Source organism: Pelobates fuscus, chromosome 11 (assembly GCF_036172605.1).
Source record: "Pelobates fuscus isolate aPelFus1 chromosome 11, aPelFus1.pri, whole genome shotgun sequence".
Taxonomy (NCBI): domain Eukaryota; kingdom Metazoa; phylum Chordata; class Amphibia; order Anura; family Pelobatidae; genus Pelobates; species Pelobates fuscus.
The window spans coordinates 4,719,573-4,743,173 of NC_086327.1; the positions used below are offsets into that span (position 1 = coordinate 4,719,573).

The 23,601-nt window shown below is 42.1% G+C and overlaps 1 protein-coding gene across 1 annotated transcript in view; it reads right to left on the minus strand.

Annotated features, from left to right (window-relative positions):
• The window catches only part of LOC134577694 (IgGFc-binding protein-like), a 121,829-nt gene that overhangs the window by 79,655 nt on the left and 18,573 nt on the right, over nucleotides 1–23,601 (minus strand). The gene's annotated exons all lie outside the window — the stretch shown is intronic.

Here is a 23,601-nt window from a genome sequence, read left to right on the forward strand (position 1 = left end):
CCTATAGAGTCTCTCATTGACCTTCCCCATAGATGCTACTAGTGAGGCAACCATGGCATGAAGGTCTGAGTTGCCTGGACCACTTGTCCCTTCTCCCGCTCCTGTGTTGTCGGTGTTTGTTCACATCCATTCAGTTCAGCTTTTCTGGCAGTAGCAGGAAAAGGGATACTGCATCTATGAAGCTCCGCAGTAATACGAGGGATGGCCCATGATCGTATAGAAGTAGGGCTACCGATGTCGCCTTTTTGTGAAGGTGACAAGGACCTGACCGGAGTACTGGGAAAAGACAAATTGTCTTCATCTTCAGGTAGCTGAGACATACTAAAAGAAAAATATTCAAAACATAATTAGCAACTGCACCATATTGGTTACTGGCTGGCTATCTAGTGCCAAGTGGCAAAACAATTTCCTAGGTGTGGTAACAGGAGGGGCCCTACTAGATGGCTTGAGAGGCTCTATCGATTGGCGCGAGGGAATATATTGCCACCGGACGTTGTGGCGGGGTGTTGGTCTCTCAGTGACAACTAAAAGCATAAGATAGAAAGGGAGTGACAAGGGAGGCCCTCTCTATGCAACTGTGTGAGGCGGCTAACTATGATTTGGCCCGAGGAGCGAATGTCCTCAAGCGTGGAGGAAAGGGGTTGGCCTTGCGGGACCACTGTGACTGAGACGAAGAGGCCAGAAAATTCTATACTAGTGGCAGACTAACACTCAACTCATAACCTTAGGGGCGGGGATGGGGGACGGGAGGGTTAGGCAAAACGTACCTGACACCCACTTGCGTCTTGGTTAGGTCAGAAAATTGGTCACAACCCAACACAGAACCTAAGACTTCAACCACAACTATAGTGGAAGGAGAGGTTTAGACCTAATGATAGCAGAAAGAGGAGTACATGTTATAATGAGTAACGAGGGACTCCCCTTTATATTAAGAATAAAACCCCTTACCCTTCCACCTTACTCACTGAAAAGTGATATTAGAGGTTTGATTGAGCAAACACAGGTAATATAAGCCAACCTGATACGTTAAAGTAAACATACAGAAATAAGTGTGGGAATCCCCGTTAATACTAGTCTTAATACAAAATGAAGTGAGTAGCATATTTGATAATTGACCAGTATACAACCTTCTTAAACCAAACTTTATATATAATGATGAATATGCATGATATGCCCACAGATCATACCCAAGACAAATAGTTTATGCCAGTACTGGCGCATGGCGTTCCTGGGCAAAATAACATAAAGTGGATAAAAGAGGCTGTTCAAACGCACTTTATATCAATTAAAATAACTAATTAAGAAATGCAGCTCTTATCTGATGGTGTTACAGTTATCAGCTTATAAATAGTCCAACTCACCCTATGTAGTGAGTAGCACGTGATTAACATTCAGTTTTAATTCACAGTCTGATATATTATGCCCTTCTATATAGAGATATATATGTATATGGTGCTGTAGATAATAAGAGCCTCCATAAGTACACTCTCCTTTAATATGTAAGCCAATCCCCATATCCATTTACACAAACCAATACATATACACACACATATATATACTCATGATGTTGCTGCCAAACATAAAATACCAACCAGTCTATCAGTATTGTATTGATACTTTTATGGATTGCTCCCAGTGATTTGAACTCTTAATATATGTTACTTGAGAAAACTGAGTCTCCCTTAATAATATGTAGGAGGGCAGAATGCCCAGTAATGGTAGAGTGGAGTAAAACAGCAGCTTCTCCCACATGGGAGAAGGAAAAAGCAAATCAGCCAGTAAATGAGGAGACCGTGGGTGGTGTTTAATGCATGTGTCCGTTTCTATGTACGAATTCCGGCCCCCCTAGAGCGGACCACAAGCATGTTGAAGTGGGGTGGAGGGACCGGAAAAGAACCATTGTAAATTACGGTTTACCGAGCACCCGAGCGAGTGGCAAAGTAGCAGCTTGTTGCCAACCGTGGACCGCACACAGGAAGTACCTAATGCCAAGTGGCAAAAAAAATTCCTAAGTGTGGTGACAGGTGAGGCCATACTAGATGCCAAGTGATTTGAGAGGCTCTATCTATCAATTGGGGTGATTGAATATGTTGCCACCAAACGTCGTGGCGGGGATCGTGACCCGGAAGTAGTGAACCGGAAGTGATCACCTGCCGAACGTCTGATTTCCACAGTGATGCAGGTAAGGGGGAAGTGCCTTAAGTAGGATCAACAAGCCCCTCCCACAACTCAAGGCAAAGCCTTTACATACACACATACATATATATATATATAAATAGTAAAAATAGAAATCCAGCGCACTCACTTATCTACTAAACAGCCATGTTTATCTACTTGTTTTCCCATATATATTTAGGAGTCTAGCCAGCTCCTTGGTTTTGCACCGCCCCCTGTCACAGGTGTCTCATCTCAGGGCCCTTTTTAGCCTTGTACTGCAGAGAACTCGAGATGGAAGGATTTCACCAAGTGAGTAGCTCATTTAGTAGACAGTTGACAGTGAGCGTAGGACCTGCCAAAGATGGGGTACATTGACGTTTGTGGCAGGCTTATGCAAGTATGATCATATAATGTAACTAAACCCTCATTATTTTTGCCTAGATTAGGTGTTTTTAATAAAACTAGTCAAATCTGTCAGCATCAAAGTAGCTGTTTAGTAGATAAGTGAGTGCGCTGGATTTTTATTTTTACTGTACTATTATACATATATATATTATAAATTTATAAAAAACAAATAAAAATGCTAACTTTGGCATGCGTTTGTGACTAAGTGGCTACTACAAAAGACTGGATGCCATGATGGGGTTATTTCACATTCCTGGGCTACCATATGGTCTCAAAAGGCAACACAGACCAATCTGGCAAATTTCAATGTGCAAACATGGAAAAGTGGAAAGCCCTACAATTGACCCCTGTAAGTTTGCAAAAACTCATAAAACCTGTACATTGGGGCCACTGTTGTATTCAGAAGATGTTGCTGAACACATATTGGGGTGTTTTGTCAGTAACACATGTATGTACGTAGTGGGCATTGGATAGCATTCCCTTCATCCCCCATAAAACCATAACTTACCCCCTTCAAATAACGACAGACAACTTCTTAGAGAAAACAGGCCACAGCATTTATTAACACAACCAAATACTGTATAACTCCTTTAACGTATAACGAAATAATAAATATCATAAATTAACATAAACAATTTGCATATAGTCATACAGTACCCGAAGAAACCGTCCTTGCCAATCTAACTTCCCCAAGGCTCTCACCTCCCCCCCCCCCCCCCAAGGCATAGTAAAAAAATCTTCCTTTTCAGGGCTCCCCACCAGTCGGTTTTCTGGTCGGTGGGGCCCAACCATAATGCTCCCCACCGGTCAACTTACAACCCAGTGGGGACACGTCCAACCTGGTACCTCCTCCAGGTTCACCATAAGAGACAGGGGGAGGATGAGATCCTTTTTCATCTAATCTACCAGACCATCCCTTATTTGGCAAGGACACAGCCCCGCCACAACCCCGCTGTTTGAAGCCTAAAATCAGTGGGGGACCCTAAACAAACCAACCATGGCCTGTTCCACCGTCTCTTGATTGAACTCCATCCGGCAGCAACAAATCTGCCGCCTCCTCCTCAAAACCCTATGAAAATGGGTATCCCCAAACGCCTATAACGAACCATGAAACCCAACGGTTGAACCCTTCGCAGCAGCACTCAAACTCACTCTGGCTGTGTGCTTGCCGCCAATAGTTCCTCGCCACAACCTCCAACCACACTATGCAAAAAAAAACGGAAATGACATAAGGATCTGGGATAAGTCCCGCTTCCCTATGTCCACCAAGTCCCAATGACACCCCTCCCCCCCGCAAGCAAGAGAGAGCTAGACCACTTCCGGGTCCCATCTTCCTATCCTCCGCACATGCCAATTCGGCATACCCAGCCGAGAGGCCTCAGTCGCAGCGCAAATGCGAAAGGAATGACCGCCAAACAAATTGAAAATGGGAGAGGAAGTTCCCCTCTGTCACGTCTAAACATTTGTTATGAAGGAACACAACTGCAGATTTCGTATAGTTTGAATATTTATTAAAGAAAGTAAAAGGTAAAGACTTTAATTCCAATTTACAGGTACTGTAGCTTTAAGTAGTAAACGATAACTGAAGTCCACAATTACAGGCACTGTAGCTTTAAGTAGTAAATTATAACTGAAGTCCACAGTTACAGGCACTGTAGCTTTAAGTAGTAAATGATAACTGAAGTCCACAATTACAGGCACTGTAGCTTTAAGTAGTAAATGATAACTGAAGTCCACAATTACAGGCACTGTAGCTTTAAGGAGTAAACGATAGTAAATTGCAGACACTGAATCAATAAAGAGTCTCTTAGTAGAATCAACGGTTTAGGTGACCAGTTCAGACTCACCAATACCCCAATCCTCATGGCCCCAAAGAAAGGAAGAAACGGCGAGGCATACCTCTGGGAGCACCTGGCACAATTGTGCCCATAGGGCCCCCAAACCGGCCTCTTTGGATCCACAAAAATACCCTGCACAGGCCCTGCACCGCCTGCCATACCAGAAACTCTGTGGTGACATCCACCCAGCCTTGGGACTGAACCAGAAAACTAAAATGGACACGCGCGAGGACACCCTGGAGGGCGACATAGCCGCCGAAACCCAACGCTCCAGCAGTCACAACAGACCTTGTATCGAGCAGGCGAACCCGCAAATACACCCACCATTGACTCCTGCGCCTGCCATTCCACCCCTACCCTGGAGTACTTTTGCCCAAGAGTAACTGGGCCTACACGACACATTAAGACCAAGGCACCGGAGCACCAGGCACTGGAGCAGGAGAAGTACCGAAGAGAAAGGGGGCCGAGAGCTGGCTAATCGCCTGGACAACCCCGAGGTTGGCACAGTGAATAACGACCCGACGGTCCTGTAGCTCCCGACCCCACAAATTCAATGCCACCACAATGGGAAAGCTCCAGGAAGGCAAGATTCCTGGTCAAGCCAGAGGTGGACCACGCCGCCGACCATGTCAGCACACCAGCGCGATCCCAGAATCGCCCCCCCAGACAGAGCCAGCCGCGTCTGGATAGAGGGGCAAGTCTGAACTGGACACCTCTGGCACCTGCCAAGATGACCTTCCAATATACATGGTCAGGAAGGAATCCCATACCTCCAGGTCAACCCGCAATCGCCTCGTGAGCCGGATAAAATGCCGCGGCCACTAGGTGCCTGCGGGGCAATTGCCCCATGGGCATGATCCAGCAGTTGAAGGTCAACCTCCCTAACAGGGACTGCAGCTGGCATGTCTGCATCCTCCTCAGACCCCTGGCCATCGTTACATCCCCTCAACCTTATCCCGCAGCAGCCAGAACTCCATGGCCACCGAGTCAATTTTGACACCCAAGAAGCTAAGGCAGGTCACTGGGCCCCACTGTCTTATCATGCTCTAAGCGGACCCTAAAGCACCTGAAAAACTCGCTCCGCCGAGTTGAGCAAGAGTCGACAAGTCAGCGAACGCCCACACACAAAAACCATCAAGTAACGCAGCAACGAGACAATCCTTGCCTCCTGCCGCACCACCCACTCCAGGAAAGCGCTGAAGCACTTAACGTAAAAGCAGGATATGAACAACCCATCGGGAAGCAAGTATCCACATAATACCATCCACAAACCCACCACCCAGGAGGTGATGACAGTCCATATGAACCCGCAACAAGCGAAACGCAGCTTCGACGTCGGCCTTTGCCAGCAAAGCCCCAGGGCCCACTGCCCCAACCATGCGCACCACAGCATCCAAGGATGCCTAGGGCGCCCGACACTGACATCTTTCACCGAAACCCCTTGAGGGTAGGGCAAACGATGAATCAGCTGAAACTCCCCCGACTCCTACTTGGGCACCAGGCCCAAGGGGGACCCACAACTTGGGGAGCGACTGGGCCTCAACTGACCCCGCGATTTGCCCCAAAGCCACCTCCTGCAGGAGCTTATCCAGCACCATCTGCGGGAAGTCGAGCACCGACTTAGAAACATAAACAGAATATGACGGCAGATAAGGACCATTCGGCCCGTTCAGTCTGCCCAATTTTCTAACTACCGTCATTAGTCCCTGGCCATATCTTATATGTAGGACAGCCTTATGCATATCCCACGCATGTTTAAACCCCTTCACTGTGTTATCCTCTACCACTTCAGCTGGAAGGCTATTTCATGCATCCACTACCGTTCAGTAACTTAATACATCCGGAGGCAGAGTTAGCCCCCACCACGATGGGAGCATTCGAGCTTAAAGCAGCACGACCCGCCCCACTTACATCGGCTGACATTAAACTTCCTGCAACAACCTGGCCGTTGCTGCGAGGCCAATAGGGCGGAGCCACCCCCCCACGAAAGGAGGACAAAGCCCCTTCATGCACCGCTGGCCAGGTTACGATGGAGAGCCAGGGGCCAATGTATATCTGATCCCATGCTACAGAGGGCCAAACCACAAGGCGCTGAAGAAAATGTTCTTCATAGCGCCACCAACCCAGGCCACCATCAGTATGACACGCATTCCAAGTGGTGTCCTGGTAACAAAACAGCGCCGCACCGTGCTGGGGAGCCCTCTCCCCAACCACGCTTTTAAAAATAGCGAACCCCAAACCCAATTCCCCAATGTCTTAGGCATGTCCCATAACGGAACTTTACAGTATTGTCGTCCGAGTCTCACCCCTCTCTGTGACCCAAGGGAAGAGCATCACCCCCAAGGGCCAAAGTTGGTTATCTTGCACGACTGCGCAGGGGAGAGGGGGGCACAGCCCCCAATGAGGAAGAGGCCCAACTCCCCCCCAATTGCCGCGCTGAGGACCGAGCACACTGCCCCCCACACACCGGGGAATGCACCGTCGCGCCAGGAGGGTACTACGCTAAACGCGACTGACCGTTTCACTTTTTTTTTTATAAACCCAACAGCAAGAAGACATGACTCACCTGACGGCACCCCAGGAACTGCTGGAAGCACCATAGTAGAGACAGCAGCTTGAAAAGAGGAGTCCATCACCTGCAGCGCAGTTCCCATGGCAACTGGAGCTTCAGACACCACCCGCTGGACGGATCCGGCAACTGCACCCAAAGCCTGAAGCAGCAGTGGAGAGATGAAGAGCCGACGCTCCAGGACAGGAGGCTGCCGAGACAGGTAAGGAGAGGGGGAGGGACAGGGCAAAGCAGGCCTGCTTGCAAGGGGGGGGGGAAGCAAAAGAAGGGGGGGAGACAAATAATGGAGGGGGACACAATAAAACAGAAGGGGGACAATAAACAGAGGGGTACAATAAAACAGGAGGGGGACAATAATACAGAGGGGGACTCAATAATTAATGAGGGGAGAACCACGGGAAGGAAAAGGGGGGTGAGGGGCCGCACCACCCGCGGCAAAATGGAGGGGAAGGCCGGGACAAGGAGGCCATGAGGGGGATCCAGAAACCATCCCCACCCGGCGGCAGCGGCTGAGAGCCACCCCGCGTGCCCCGCAGGGGGCTTATTCACCACTGCCGACCGAGAGGGGAGGACCCCAGGCGGCATCCCATGCACTGCCCGGGTCGATTGCCGTGCTTCCGCCCCCTACATCCGGGTGGGGGGGCACGGTCCACATCAGATGCCGCCGCCCGGATAGCAGGGGCGGCGGAAGGACCGGGAGCATGCGGCCCTGTTGCTGCAGATCATGTACTGGGCCAGAGGAGGAGAGTTGGGGCTCAGCCGAGCCGGAGCCATGAAGGGTGCCCATGGATGGTGCCTTGGAGGGAGACACAGAGGGAGCCACCGTCTGCAGCAGCACTAGTAACAGCCCTGAGGGTACACAGGATGGCTGTAACAACCAGGATCCAGCACCCAGGACCCCCAGGCAGAAAATCCAGCAAGCCCAGCAACAGGAGAGGCAGGAAAACTTGTTGCTGGCCCGGCTCCTAAGTGGCACTGAGGTCAGTCTAATCTGTCACCACCCACTTCCTCACATCTCACACTCCCACACATAGCACATAGCTAATCATGCATCATCCTTCCAACACTCATACATGTGCCCCTGTCCGCTAAGCTGCACACTCTCCCTGGGGCCTTAACAGGAACTGAGAATCCATGCCTAAAGTACAATGTGAGTGAAAAATAACACAAAAAAATAAATACCCACAAGTTTGACAAAGACTGCTGGTAGAATTGGTGCAGGGAAAGTGTTAAAATACCACCATTTGGGGTGTCTACTTTTCAAAAATATATGGTTTGATGGAGGTAAATTACATTGGCCGGCTTCAAAAATGTCCCAAATGGGACATGGGTGCATGATGATGATCTGTGAAAATTCCATGTTGTAAAACTGGAATGCGCACCCTCCAAATAAGGTATTTTAGCCCCCAGAGAACCCGACACACCTATACATGGGTGGCATCACTGTACTCAGGAGATGTTGCTGAACACATATTGGGGTGTTCTTTGGCAGTAACCCATAAAGTTCTCAGTACATGTATTCTTAAAGGGCTATGTGTATCAAAAGAATCACCAATTATTATTATTATTTTTATATTTGGCATAGATTTGTGGTAAAATGGTTGCATGAAAAGAGTCAAAATACCCCAAGTTTACCATAGGTGGTATTAGGTGGTCTCTTTCTAAAAAATATATATACATGTGGAGGGTTATTATTTTTTTTTGTAACTTAATTTTGAAAAAAAAATGGTTTGTAAATAGCAGTGCTTCTTGTACTTATTGCCCTATAACTTTCCAAAAACAAAACAAGTACATGTTAACATTGGGTGTTTTGTTGCGGTTGTAGATTTTGGGAGTCAAAGTTAGAAAAACTGTGTTTTTTACACTTGTTCCATCATATTTTATAATATTTTTTATAGTAAATTATATAATATGATGAAAATAATGGTGTCTTTAGAACGTCCATTTAATGGCAAGAAAAACAGTATTTAATATGTGTAGGTACAGTAAACGAGTAAGAGGAAAACTACAGCTAAACACAAACACAGCAGAAATGTAAAAAGAGCCCTGGTCCCAAACGGAAAGAAAATGACGGTACAAAGCTGCCTTTTGTGCTCTGGACTTTCTCCCTCGATATGTCCCAAAAGGTAGTGACTGCCAAGTTCCTATTGGCTGCAAGACTGTAAGAGTGTAAAATAATTTATCTACTTGATAAAGCCTATTAAAAGATGAAATGCATTTTATAATATTTTTTTACTTATTTTATTAATAAATGACCATTGGCTATTTTTATATTATTCTTGTGGCATACTTATTTATTTTACACTTTTTATCTACTGCCCGGCATCCTGACCATTGATTCCAGTGAGAATCTCACCAAGAATCCAGGGTAGAGATCATGCATCCACCTGCGCCCTATACATCGAGCAATGAGTCTGCTTGTCCAAATGTGAATACAATACTTATATTTTACTACTCCTAGATTTCAGACATACAGAGAGCACCATTTTATCCCTTTATTTCTGTTTTCCACCTACCCATATATCCTAGACATGGGAATAATACCACTCTACGCTCTACTTAGCTCAGGTAAATGTGAGTAGGATCTATTTATTATTTGCACAGTTCTCAAAATTTGGAATATAGTGTGTGGCAACGTAACCTCGCCACAGGCTCCTGGAGGAGCCTGCGGGTTGCCTCCTGCCGAAAGACTATAGGCCCTGTAAAAGCCATGTGAAAAGATTTGGTTCATGGGATTTTCCTATTGGTTCGGAAACTGGACCAACTCCTGAACTAAGGACCACCTTGTTAACCCCTATGAGCACCTTGTAACAATTCTGTCCGCAGTGTTCTAAGTGTTCGTCTGGGTGGCCGACGTTCGTATGGCCTAACAAGTTGTGGCGGCCATCTTGTTCCCGCAAACGCAGGCAGCGGTGTTTGGTCGCCGAGCGCATGAAACTGAAATCGGTCACTCAAACTCCCAAATTTCCATAATCGCCTGCGTTCGGTACATCGTGGAAGGGCACTGTTCGGTGAAATCGTTGGTCTGGATAAGGGGAACAAGCTCCACGTTATGACTATTGACTACGTTCGGTAGTTTGTTTGTTTTTAAACTACCAAACTTGACCGACCCCTACCACTTTTTCCCTGGAACTATTTTGGGCAGGAGCCTCATGTGCGGTCGGTCAAATTATGACTTCAATGGAAAACCCAAACCGATCTGGGTGACTTTTGGATATGTTTATCACCCAGATCAGGGCTATCAGGGGATGTGACTTTTGTGGGGTTTTCATGTGTTTTGGGGGTACTTTTGGGGAGTCTGTAAAATGTGTGTTTTCTGTGCCTGAAGATAACTAAGTTTGTACAGTTCCTGACTCAATTATCTCTCAGGTAGAGGGGGGAGGGAATCCATTGCATGAGGTTTGCATAAAAGGCCATGTGTGGCCCTGAATACATTAGATTACTTCCCAGCAAGGAGGGGGACAGCTATACTTGCTCTTTTACTGCCTATACTGCGATACTATCTTGGACTCTCTTGGTCTTCCTACTTCCTACTGGGAGCTGGATACAGGTGTTGGTGCAGGATGGGAAGCGACAACAAGACCCCAGCTAAGCTGTGGCTGCTAAGGGGGCTACAGTGCTTATGGTGTCCGGTACTGTGCTTATGGTACTTGGCAACTACTAGGAAGCACGATTGGTTGAGGTACCCAGTCGGGGGTGCCAGGTGGTCCGCCACATACTGTGCCATTGGATCCTTTTTTTTGTTCTCTCTACATATGTACGCTTGGATTTCGAGCCACAAGTGTCCCAGAACGCCATCTATCCCTATCAAGATGTGTCTGTTTCCATACCAGTGGTATTCAATTATGTTTGCATTTTTTTGTTGGACTTTTTTTTATTTATATTTATCTTTACTATTATTACTTCTAGTTTTTAACTTTTCAGTATATACTGCATATACTCGAGTATAAGCCGACCCAAATATAAGCCGAGGCCCCTAATTTTACCCCAAAAAACTGGGAAAACGTATTGACTCGAGTATAAGACTAGGGTGGGAAATGCAGCAGCTACTGGTAAATTTCTAAATAAAATTATATCCTAAAAAAATTATATTAATTGAATATTTATTTACAGTGTGTGTATATAATGAATGCAGTGTGTGTGTGTGTGTATGAATGCAGTGTGTGTGTATGAATGCAGTGTGTGTGAATGAATGCAGTGTGTGTGAATGAGTGCAGTGTGTGTGAATGAGTGCAGTGTGTGTATGAGTGCAGTGTGTGTATGAGTGCAGTGTGTGTATGAGTGCAGTGTGTGTGTGTATGAGTGCAGTGTGTGTATGAGTGCAGTGTGTGTGTATGAGTGCAGTGTGTGTGTATGAGTGCAGTGTGTGTGCATGCAGTGTGTGTGTATGAATGCAGTGTGTGTGTGTATGAGTGCAGTGTGTGTGTGTATGAGTGCAGTGTGTGTGTGTATGAGTGCAGTGTGTGTGTGTATGAGTGCAGTGTGTGTGTGTGCATGCAGTGTGTGTGTATGAATGCAGTGTGTGTGTATGAGTGCAGTGTGTGTGTATGAGTGCAGTGTGTGTGTATGAGTGCAGTGTGTGTGTATGAGTGCAGTGTGTGTATATGAGTGCAGTGTGTGTGTGATCCAGTGTGTGTTTGTGTATGTGTTGCAGAGCCTTGGTGGGGGGTGGGCATTTTTATTATTATTTTTTTAATTATTTTAATTTTTTTTTCTTATATTATTTTTTGTATTATTATTATTTTTTATATTATTTTATTATTATTTTATTATAATTTTTATTTTTTTTCGTCCCCCCTCCCTGCTTGATACATGTCAGGGAGGGGGACTCTCGCTCCCTGGTGGTCCAGTGGCATTGGCAGTTCAGTGGAGGGGGCTGGCAAAGAGTTTATTTACCTCGCCTGCAGCTCCTGCAGCTCCTGCAGCTCCCTCCTCCTCCACGCCGGTCCCGTCAGCTCCTCTGCAAGTCCAGTGTGAGTCTTGTTCTAACTGTATTTTAAAATTAATATACATATATATATATATATATTGATATAAAAATACACTCAGAACAAAATAATATGTATATATATATATATATATCTAAATACATAAGTATATACATATATATCACTATGTATATATACACCTACATAAACATACATACAAATAAACATACAAATAAAAATAATTAAAAAAAATTCTATACATATATTTAAACATATATATATATACATATATTTACATATATACACACAAACACACTTATATATATAATAATAATAATTCTACGTATATATTTATGTAATAATTTTACATAATTAGGTTTTTTTTATTACAATATGCGGCACCTGCCTGACAACCCAGGCCTAAAGTCCAGGAAATGTAATTTGCTAGCACTATATTTAACCCTGTAACTTTCCAAGACACCAGAAAACCTGTACATGGGGGGTACTGTTTTACTCGGAAGACTTTGCTGAACACAAATAATTAAACACAAATGTATTACAACGATGATATCATCAGTGAAAGTGATTTTTTACATTTTTTACATGCACATGGCACTTACACGGACGATATAATTGTTGTGATACGTGTTACTGTTTTGAAACATTAATATTTGTGTTCAGCGAAGTCTCCTGAGTATAACAGTACCCCTCATGTACAGGTTTTATGGTGGTTTCAAAAGTTACAGAGTCAAATGAAAGGCTTGCGTTTCAGTTTTTTCACATTGAAATTCGCCAGATTGGTTACGTTGCCTTTAAGACCGTATGGTAGCCCAGGAATGAGAATTACCCCCATGATGGCATACCATTTGCAAAAGTAGACAACCCAAGGTATTGCAAATGGGGTATGTCCAGTCTTTTTTAGTAGCCACATAGTCACAAACACTCACCAAAATTGGCGTTTAAATTAGTTGTTTTCATTTTTCACACACAAACAAATATTAACACTAACTTTGGCCAATGTTTGTGACCAAGTGGCTACTAAAGAAGACTGACCATACCCCATTTGCAATACCTTGGGTTATCTTCTTTTGCAAATGGTATGCCATCATGGGGGTAATTCTCATTCCTGGGCTACCATATGGTCTCAAAGGCAATGTAACCAATCTGGGGAATTTCAATGTGAAAAAAACTGAAAAATGTAACATTCTATATTTGACCCTGTAACTTCCCAAAACACCATAAAACCTGTACATAGGGGGTACTGTGTTACATGTGAGACATCGCTGAATACAAATATGTGTATTTTATTGCAGTAAAAGCAAACAGTATTATGACATTCACAGTTAGAATGTCACGTAGAACTAAACATTTCTTTTAAATTCTTATTTTCTCAGGGGGGCGGAGCTTGACCGCCGAGCCGTGCGGACGCAGCTGAAATGGGCTCCTGCCGAGCGGGCACAACCCGGGGTAAAAACGCCGACCATTTCACCCAAAGCCACTCAGGGGTGCGCCACCCACGTAGGGGGTGCCCCCCGGAATCCAGTGATACCACTCTGGGACCCGTAGAGGCTGGGAATGCAGATACACAAATGCGGCCTACTGAGGCTGAAACCGGGGAGAGACGGGCGCTCTCTCCGAAGCAAAAGCCACAAAGCGACTTCTCTGCAACCAACCCCCCCCCCCCTTTGGACCGGCGGGGGATATCCCGGTCCACAATGGCAGCAAGCAGGCAACCCAGACACAAGCCAAAACGGGGAAACTGTCCCACAGAGCAAACCCACAATGGCAGCCCGGCGCAAACAGGGAAGGCAGAGCACACGTACCCAGCAACCCATGTCACCTTTGGAGACATTTGACCACCTCTGCGCAAAATTCAGGTATGCCCTGCAGAAGAGGGGAGCTACCTATCGTCAAGCCGAGAGAATGGTGACCTCGTGGATACGGCCCGCAGCACGACGGAGCTACTATAAGCAGACGCCACGAGGCTCCAAAATGGCCGCCCGATTGCGCAGGTACAAGCGGGCCCAGAGACGGAAAATGGCGGAAAGCCTATCGGGCGCAACCCCCTACCCGCAACGGACACCACCGCTGCAAACAGGCCAGTCACCTGATCAAAATCATGGCGTACAGCACAGCTTACACCGACCCCATGCACAGATCAAGACGACCCGAGCGACTGTGCAGATGGCGCCACTAAACACCGCCGGAGCCGACTACCGACACAACGTTAGCAAGCTAAGGGGCGACAAGGGAGAGACCCAGAATGAAAAAGCCCAGCTCTTACCGGCAATAGGCATCGGCTGAAGCACCCAACACGCTGCCCCCCACAGGTATTCTTAGCCTGGACAGTTTCATGCTAGCATATCAGCGAAGCACCCAGACTCTGATGCCCAGTGCATATAAGGGAGACTACTATCAGCACTAATCTGTGCTCCTCAGGACTTTTGTGACTACATTTGTTCCCAGCGGTTTTGCCTTAAATAATGTTTGGCTCTACCCCAGGCCGCCCATGGTTGGAATGCAAGAACCCTTTTGATCAGAGGATGTTACAATCTTGTTTTGTATAAAAAGTCCTATCTAGACCTAGCTTAACCTGCAGTTACATATAGTGCCACATGCCCAAACACTACATTAGATATGTGACATCGTATAGGTCAGCCTCATAACAATTAACTCATTAACTGTTTGACGCTAGGATGCAGATGCATGCCATGTTTTCCCCCTTTGTCACTCCTCTGTTTTCGACCTTATGACAGGTCCTTCCTACTATCTGTACAAGCGAGAACCTACACCGTTATATATTGTCTTTCCTAATATAAACATGTACCTATTTAGCAAACGCCAAGATGAATAATGCCATGTTTAACTATCTATACAAGCCAGAACCTACACCGTTATATATTGTCTTTCCTAATATTCACATGTACCTATTTAGTAAACGCCAAGACGAATAATGCTATGTTTAACTATCTATACAAGCGGGAACATACGCCGTTATATATTGTCTTTCCTAATAGTAACATATACCTATTTAGCAAACGCCACGACGAATAATACTATGTTTAACTGTCTATACAAGCGAGAACCCACACCGTTATATATTGTCTTTCCTACTATTAACATATACCTAATTAGCAAATGCCAAGACGATTCATGCTATGTTTAACAAAGTTTCAAAAAAAAAAAATATGTGCTCTTACCTCAATGCCACATATGTATAAACCTGTGAACTTACTGTGATTATGTTTGCTGTTGTGGCTACGTACATCATTTTGTCAAACCATGCACGACAAAAATAAAGAATTCAAAAAAAAAAAAAAAAAAAAATTCTTATTTTCTCCCATTTTTTTATATTTTATTCATATTAAATTATGTTTTATACCTAAATATTTGATGTTAAATAAAATACCTGTTTCCCCTGAATAAAATGATATATAATAAGTGTGGGTGCACATAATATGAAAGAGGCGAATTACGCCCGAATAGGCATATAGTGCAATTCCAAGTTTTTGTTTATGTTTTGTCTTGTTCACAACATGTACATTTGGCTCAGTCCTTAACCCCTTGAGGACACTAGACGGTTCAGGACCGTCATCGGCATTTTCCCTTGCCGACCGACGACGGTCCTGAACCGTCCTAAATTTAAAAGGTACTTACCCGATCGCCGTCGTTCTCCCAGCGGCGATCGGCGGTGCTCCCGTTGTGGGGAGACTGCTTGCAGCCCAGACAGTCTCCCCATGGCGGATTAGGACCCCTGGGGCCATGTGATCGCCCAACAGGGCGACCACATGGTCACAATAGGTGTCCATGTGTCTGCCTGCAGGGGGACTGTCTGTGCTGACAGGCAGTCTCCCTGCTAGTGTAAAATCCTAAAAATAAAATAAAGTTAATGTTAATAAAAAAAAAATATTATTATATATGTGTATATATATATGATATATAGACATATATTATACCTATATAATATATGTCTATATATCATATATATAATGTCATGCTAAGTGTATTTTTATATTAATATGTACATATATTAATATAAAAATACACTTATAATTAAATTACACACGTATATATATAATATATATATAATAACTATATATATTTTATATATATTATTATAAAATACAAATAATAAGTAATTTAAATTAAATTAAACATGTAAAAATAATAATAAAAATTAAAAAAAAAATTTATATATCTATACGAAATGTTATTCTAACTGTATTTTGATATTAATATATATATATATTTATATCAAAATACACTTAGAATGAAATTGTATATATATCTATGTATATATAAATAAATAAAAAGAATACGAACTATTCATATGTCCATATACAAAATTACATAAATAATTATATAAATATACACGTAGACTTCAAAGATATAAATATGCATATATATTTAAATTCTACGTGCGTATTTATGTAATATTTTAACATAATTAAGTTATTTTATTGATTGCAATTTAAGGGACCTGCCTGCCAACCCAGGCCGAAAGTCCAGAGAATTTAATTTGCTAGCACTGTATTTTACCCTGTAACGTTCTACGACACCCTAAAACCTATACATGGGGGTACTGTTTTACTCGGGAGACTTTGCTGAACACAAATATTAGTGATTCAAAACAGTAAAACATATCACAGCGATGATATTGTCAGTGAAAGTGACTTTTTTTGCATTTTTCACACACAAACAGCACGTTTACTGATGATATAATTGTTGTGATACATTTTCCAGTTTTGAAACACTAATATTTGTGTTCAGCAAAGTCTCCTGAGTATAACAGGACCCCCCATGTACAGGTTTTATAGCGTTTTTGAAAGTTACATGGTCAAATATATGGGTCAAATATTTTTACATTGAAAATGGCCAGGTTGGTTACGTTGCCTTTGAGAGCGTATGGTAGCCCAGGAATGAGAATTACCCCCATGATGGCATACCATTTGCAAAAGAAGACAACCCAAGGTATTGCAAATGGGGTATGTCCAGTCTTTTTTAGTAGCCACTTAGTCACAAACACTGGCCAAAATTAGCGTTCAATTTAGTTTTTTACTTTTTTCACACACGAACAAATATGAACGCTAACTTTGGCCAGTGTTTGCGACTAAGTGGCTACTAAAAAAGTCTGGACATACCCCATATTGAATACCCTGTGTTGTCTACTTTAAAAAAAATATGTACATGTTGGGTGTTATTCAGCGATTTATGACAGATAATAATGTTACAATGTCACTATTGATACATTTTAAAAATGTATGTTTTGAAACCGCAATATCCTACTTGTACTTATAGCCCTATAACATGCAAAAAAATAGAAAAAAGCACGTAAACACTGGGTATTTTTAAACTCAGGACAAAATTTTGAATCTATTTAGCAGTTTTTTTCATTCGCTTTTGTAGATGAGTAAAAGATTTTTCACATAAAAGTCAAAAAACATGTATTTTTTTCAATTTTTCATCATATTTTTTCATTTTTTTTAAATTAAATTACATGAGATTATATAACTAATGGTATGTAAAGAAAGCCCATTTTGTCCTGAAAAAAACAATATATAATTTGTATGGGAACAGTAAATGAGAGAGCGGAAAATTACAGCTAAACACAAACACCACAAAAGTGGAAAAAGATGCCTGGTCGCAAATGTACAACATAGCAAAAACAGTCCAGTCCTTAAGGGTGTTGGGGAAAATATTATATATATATCTGTTTAATATGTGCTTGATTAAGTCTGTGTGTATGGGAGGTAAGGAATTATCTTCAAAGGGAGTTTCTGTTTAGATAGTTGGAAAGATACAGCACCTGAAAGGCACCGATCACATTTTACATATCAACTGGTCTTCAAAGGAGTCTCTATCTAGGAAATCACACCTTAGGTTAGAGGAAAAGGGATGGCTGGGAAAGTTAACACTTAAATAAAATAACAGGATAGATAACACTTTGGGCCTTGAGAAAGTAAATCACATTTTACATATCAATTGAGCTGAGGAGTTTGCTATTTACAACATGGGAACCAATTCCTTTAAAAATAGAAGATACTGACATCACATTAGATTAGGTTTTGGTAAGACACACATGCTGCACACAACATCTCACAGCACATACACAATGTAGCAGATATTATTAGATAGATGGAATGTATGAGTGTTATGAATGTATTTTAACTATAACTCTGTAACATTCTTCTTCTGTAATATTTAATTGGGCAGATTCTAAGTAAAGATTTCTCTCTGGTAAGAACTATGGTGTTGGCTGTTTATTTGTAATATCGGGTAGAATACCTTAGTAGTGCTAGTCATATATTTATCTGGACAAGGGGATAAAGATATATGTTAGTTCTTGGAAGAGGTGACACAGGGATATTACATACACTATTAAAACACAACGCAGAGTGGATTTCTCTCAAAAGGATACCAATTGGAAGTATTGGTGGTGAGAGAAGGATTATACAACATAATTGGTGCCGTGACCGTGGCCGGAAGATTTCTTTCTTCAGAATCTGCCTAGGATCCAAGTTTTAACATCAACGTATTTGGTTCTGTGACTGTCAGCCAGAAGAGGATTCCAGTGTCTGCATAAAGCTTGGTGAGTATATTTGCTATTTATTCTATTGCTGCAGTGTATATTTTTAATATGGCATGTAATAAGGTAGATGCAAAAATGGCTTGTTCAGAAAATGTTAAACAATGGCTTATGAATTATATTAAGAGACATGGTGGTCCTTATGAAATCTCTCAGGACTGTAAACAGTCATGGGAAAAGATGCAGGAGTTTTTAGGAGAAGTGTTATTTGATAAAAATGTTTCTGATAAAAAAAGAAAAGGATGTATTATGCAAGCATTACTATCATGTTGTTTAAAATTAGAGGGAATTGTAAAAATAAAGGAGGGTGAAATGGCAGAGCTTAACTCAGTAATTAACATGAAATCTGAGAAATTGAATAATAAGATTGTAGATCTAAGAGTGCATGCAGTTACAACTGGTGAAGCTTTGATTGAAAAGGCCAAAATGTGTGAGGAGCTTACAGTGGAGAATGAGAGGCTGAATGAGAAAATTTTGGAGATGCAAAAAGAATTGGATGAATGTAGACATGCTACTAATATGGCTTTTAATAAAATGGCAGAAAGCATGGCACCTTTGAGTAGGTCTCCTGTATCTGAAATTCCAGGGTCTATTGCTAACCCAAGGATTGGAGATACAGGATACAAACCTATTTATCCATTGGAGGATTTGAAACAAAAGTCAGTGACAAATCTCCCTGCTGCTCCAACTACAACAACCACAGTGTTGAATCCTGATAATTCTGGAGAGATTCAGCTGGTTACTAAGCAGTTAAAGCCACAAGAAATGGATGCCATAGTTAGAGAAATAGGGCAGGTCCCTCAGCAGGATATCAATCGCTTTTTGCAATGGTTTTGTGGAATTCAAAGAGTGAAAGAGATGTATAGTTTGACAACTAGTGATATGGAGAGAGTGCTGCAGAGAGTTGTTGGAAATGGATTGTGGGTCAGGATTGTACAGACATGTGGTCAGCAGCGTAGAACTAGGGATATGTTGAAAGAGATCTTGAGAGCACTTTATGGAGTTACATCAAATGTGTCATTGTCTGGAAAAATTAAACAGCTGAAACAAGAGTCTCCGTATGAATTGTCAGCTAGAATCTCCACAGTGATGGAACAGTTTGGTGTCAGTAATCCTGGTTTTGAACAGGGAGGGATGGTGCATAGATCAATGTTTTTGGATGCATTAGAGGAAGATATTAAGGATGAGATATTATCTGTAACCCCAAACCCATCAAAAATGTGTGATTTACTGTTAAGAGCTGATAATTTGTGGCGAAGAAAGGTTAAAAATGAGAGTTTTGCTGTAGATGCTGCCAGGATTTTCAGAGTAGAGAGGAGAGACAGACCTGCCATGTATCCTCAGAAACCATTCAGGGGAAATAGATTTCAGCATATGGGAAATTTTAGAGGTGAGAATGATTCTGGTAGTGAGAAAAGACAGATAGATCCACAGAGGGACCATAGGAATAGGGATAGTGCTAAAGGGAGCAATGTAATGGGAGATAATTGGAGACATAGATTGGAGAAGCCTCAGGTAATCAACAATAAATGGAATAATAATAATAACTGGGAGAGGCTAAAATGGAGAGATAATAACTGGAAAAATCGCAGTTGGGGAGAAAAACGGAGAAACAACAGGAACAGTTATTGGGAGAATAATTGGAGAAGGAACCATAGATGGGATGATCAGACCAATAGACGAAATTGGGATAATTGGAGGAATAAAGAAGGGACTAGCGAATACTGGGACCTAAAGAGACAGACTGAGAGATTGGAAGCAGAAGTAAAAGCACTTAGGGAACAGATGAGAGAGGAGGGAAAGACTGAGCAATTGAGGGTCCCCACCAATTAATAACTCCCATAATATTTTGGGTTTTCTTTTCTCTACATCTGTACGTATGTTTGTTTTTATTTTGTTTCTATTTATGGTTACCAATAAAAATAGCCTTAAGCTGATTTTTAATTTTTATCTTCGTATGGCAACAGACCGTTGTCAGTTTTCTTGCATGCTGACAAACATCTTTGATGGTTTGTCGTTGTTTTTTTTAAAAAAAGGGGATATAACCGAGCTTCAGATTGGAAACAGAGTAATGTTGCAAATTTTTTCCCCCTACCATCCATTTCCAAAACCAAAATGGAAAGGTCCATATATTGTGCTTGACAAAATTGGCCCTTATGTGTATTTGTTAGACGTGGGAGATGAGAACTTTATGCCAAGTTAATGTAAATGTTAACATAGTCTCTTAGTTCTCTTTTCCAGATAATAGGAGATGGAGTGGATCCCTGGAAGAGCAGCCCACATAAGGAATATGAAGTGCAAGAAAACAGCAGTCGTGATGTGGTGGTTATGTGTATCGTTTTTATGTATATACTGTATAGTTTAGGAAAAGGGAATGTCATGATGAAGAATAATAATAAAATGGTACATCCGAGTACTCCAGTAGAAGGTTATCATAGGGAGAAAAGGAGTTCAGAAGATTCAGAGAATATCAAAGTAACATTAAAAGTAAAGGAACAATCACCTGATGTTACATGTAAAGATAATCTTACAGTGGTTGGGCCTATAGGGGGGTGGATAGTCGTACAATGTAATATTTCAATGCCTAAAACTAACCTTCCCTCTGAATTTGCAGTTTGGAAATATCCTGGAGGAAGTGATTTACATAAGAGTACCAGTATATTTTGGGCCAATGCCACAAAGGATGTGAGGATAAAGATGCTGCTGGAGAGAAATTTTACATTTTCCCAGGATGGTGTTGTAACATGCAGCCCCCATCAGACTGGATTACGTAATACAGTTGACCCAGCAATTAACATAAGAATTATAAATTCTCAGGACTGTCCAACTACCACCCTGTGGCCAGAGCATGGCCTTTTCTTACATCTAACACAAACTGTTGCATATACTGATGTATCTTATGTAACATTACCATTATTGTTAAATTTTTCATTATTTAATATACCAGAGAGTTGCCCAGAGATGATGAAAGAATGGTATAAAATGTATTTCAAGCACATATTAATCTATTCTGGGATGCAACACAAGGGCTCAAGTTTAGAGAGAGAGAAAAAAAAGGGATCTGGGTACTGATATAATCTCAGGACTCAGTTTGGGAACATCAATTTGGAATAGGGCAGACATAGAGGGTCTTAACTCACGAGAACAAAATTATGTTAATGGGTTGCAGCTAATTATGCTTAAAAGAGGGACAAGTGGATTTTAACACTCTAGCTGAAACTGATGTCACGATACAGAACATTCACACAGTTGCTGCAGATTTGCAGTGGATTAATATATCTGTGAATGCTCTCAGAGAATCAGTTAATAACAATAATGTATCTAAAGCTATGGTATGTGGTATAGTTGGAAATTTACTAGACGAACATCTAAATTTAGGCCTCCAAGAAATAAAACGAGGGGAATGGCCCAGAATAATTAATTCTACCCTAGTCTTTGATCTGGTTAGGGAATATGGCATAGATTGTCAGAATGTAGTCCTTTCCAAAATTAAAGGTCTGCAGAGTTGGAATAATTGACATTCCAGTTTGGACAGAACAGCCTGTACCTGTTTATAAGATGACTATGTTTGGTGAGTTGGAAGTGGCTAATCACACTAACGTTTTAAAACAATTCCTTCAACAAACTCGCTTAGTAATAAAAGAAGACCAGTTCTGGAAAGTTATCAACCCCAGTTGCTGTGACAGACGTGGTAATGCTTGGCTTTGTTCCTGTGTACTTGAACCACTAGTCCAGGCAGATGGGTGCATGGTGGAAAACTCAGGGAGCTGCCCTGTTCACCTTCACAAACCCATAAATGGTTGGAAAAGAGTGGTGCACGGACCGGGTCCCACGATCTGCGCACTGGGAGTATCTTCAGTTCTGTGGCAGCAAACTATACAATGTAGGGTACCCCAAACAGGATGGTGTGTTAATCTTACCTATGGCTCCATGAAAGTGGGCAAGGAGGTCATAAGAGTCAATATCCAACTCACACAAAGATCTATGGACGTGGTACAGGAAGATCTAGGAAATTGGAATAAAATGGCTCCCTCACTTTTTAAGAAAATGCCACCACTTAATGTAGATTTGGATACATTATTTAAAAGAAATAATCGAAGGGTTGTGCAATTGCAAGAGCTGGTGAAGGAAAATGTAGCTAGCCTTAATGATTTAACAAATAGTTTTCAAGAGCCCTGGTGGAGCATACCCTATAATACTTACACACACACCCAGGATTAAGAACTGCTTCTGTAGTATTTGTTTGTCTACAATTTGTTTTAATCTGCTCTCTATTCATTTTATATTGCTGTTGGAGGAAAGAACTAAAAAAAATCCATACAAAGCAGGAAAAATTAGAGCTCACATCCATTTTAGGGATATAAAATATATGTGTGGGTTCATGTCTTGCCTTGATTTTTTTTAATATACAGAAATCAGAGTGGGTGGCGGGGTTGTTTGTGAATAATCTCCTTATTAGATCTTATTCAAGTGGGGGAGTGTTGGGGAAAATATTATATATATATCTGTTTAATATGTGCTTGATTAAGTCTGTGTGTATGGGAGGTAAGGAATTATCTTCAAAGGGAGTTTCTGTTTAGATAGTTGGAAAGATACAGCACCTGAAAGGCACCGATCACATTTTACATATCAACTGGTCTTCAAAGGAGTCTCTATCTAGGAAATCACACCTTAGGTTAGAGGAAAAGGGATGGCTGGGAAAGTTAACACTTAAATAAAATAACAGGATAGATAACACTTTGGGCCTTGAGAAAGTAAATCACATTTTACATATCAATTGAGCTGAGGAGTTTGCTATTTACAACATGGGAACCAATTCCTTTAAAAATAGAAGATACTGACATCACATTAGATTAGGTTTTGGTAAGACACACATGCTGCACACAACATCTCACAGCACATACACAATGTAGCAGATATTATTAGATAGATGGAATGTATGAGTGTTATGAATGTATTTTAACTATAACTCTGTAACATTCTTCTTCTGTAATATTTAATTGGGCAGATTCTAAGTAAAGATTTCTCTCTGGTAAGAACTATGGTGTTGGCTGTTTATTTGTAATATCGGGTAGAATACCTTAGTAGTGCTAGTCATATATTTATCTGGACAAGGGG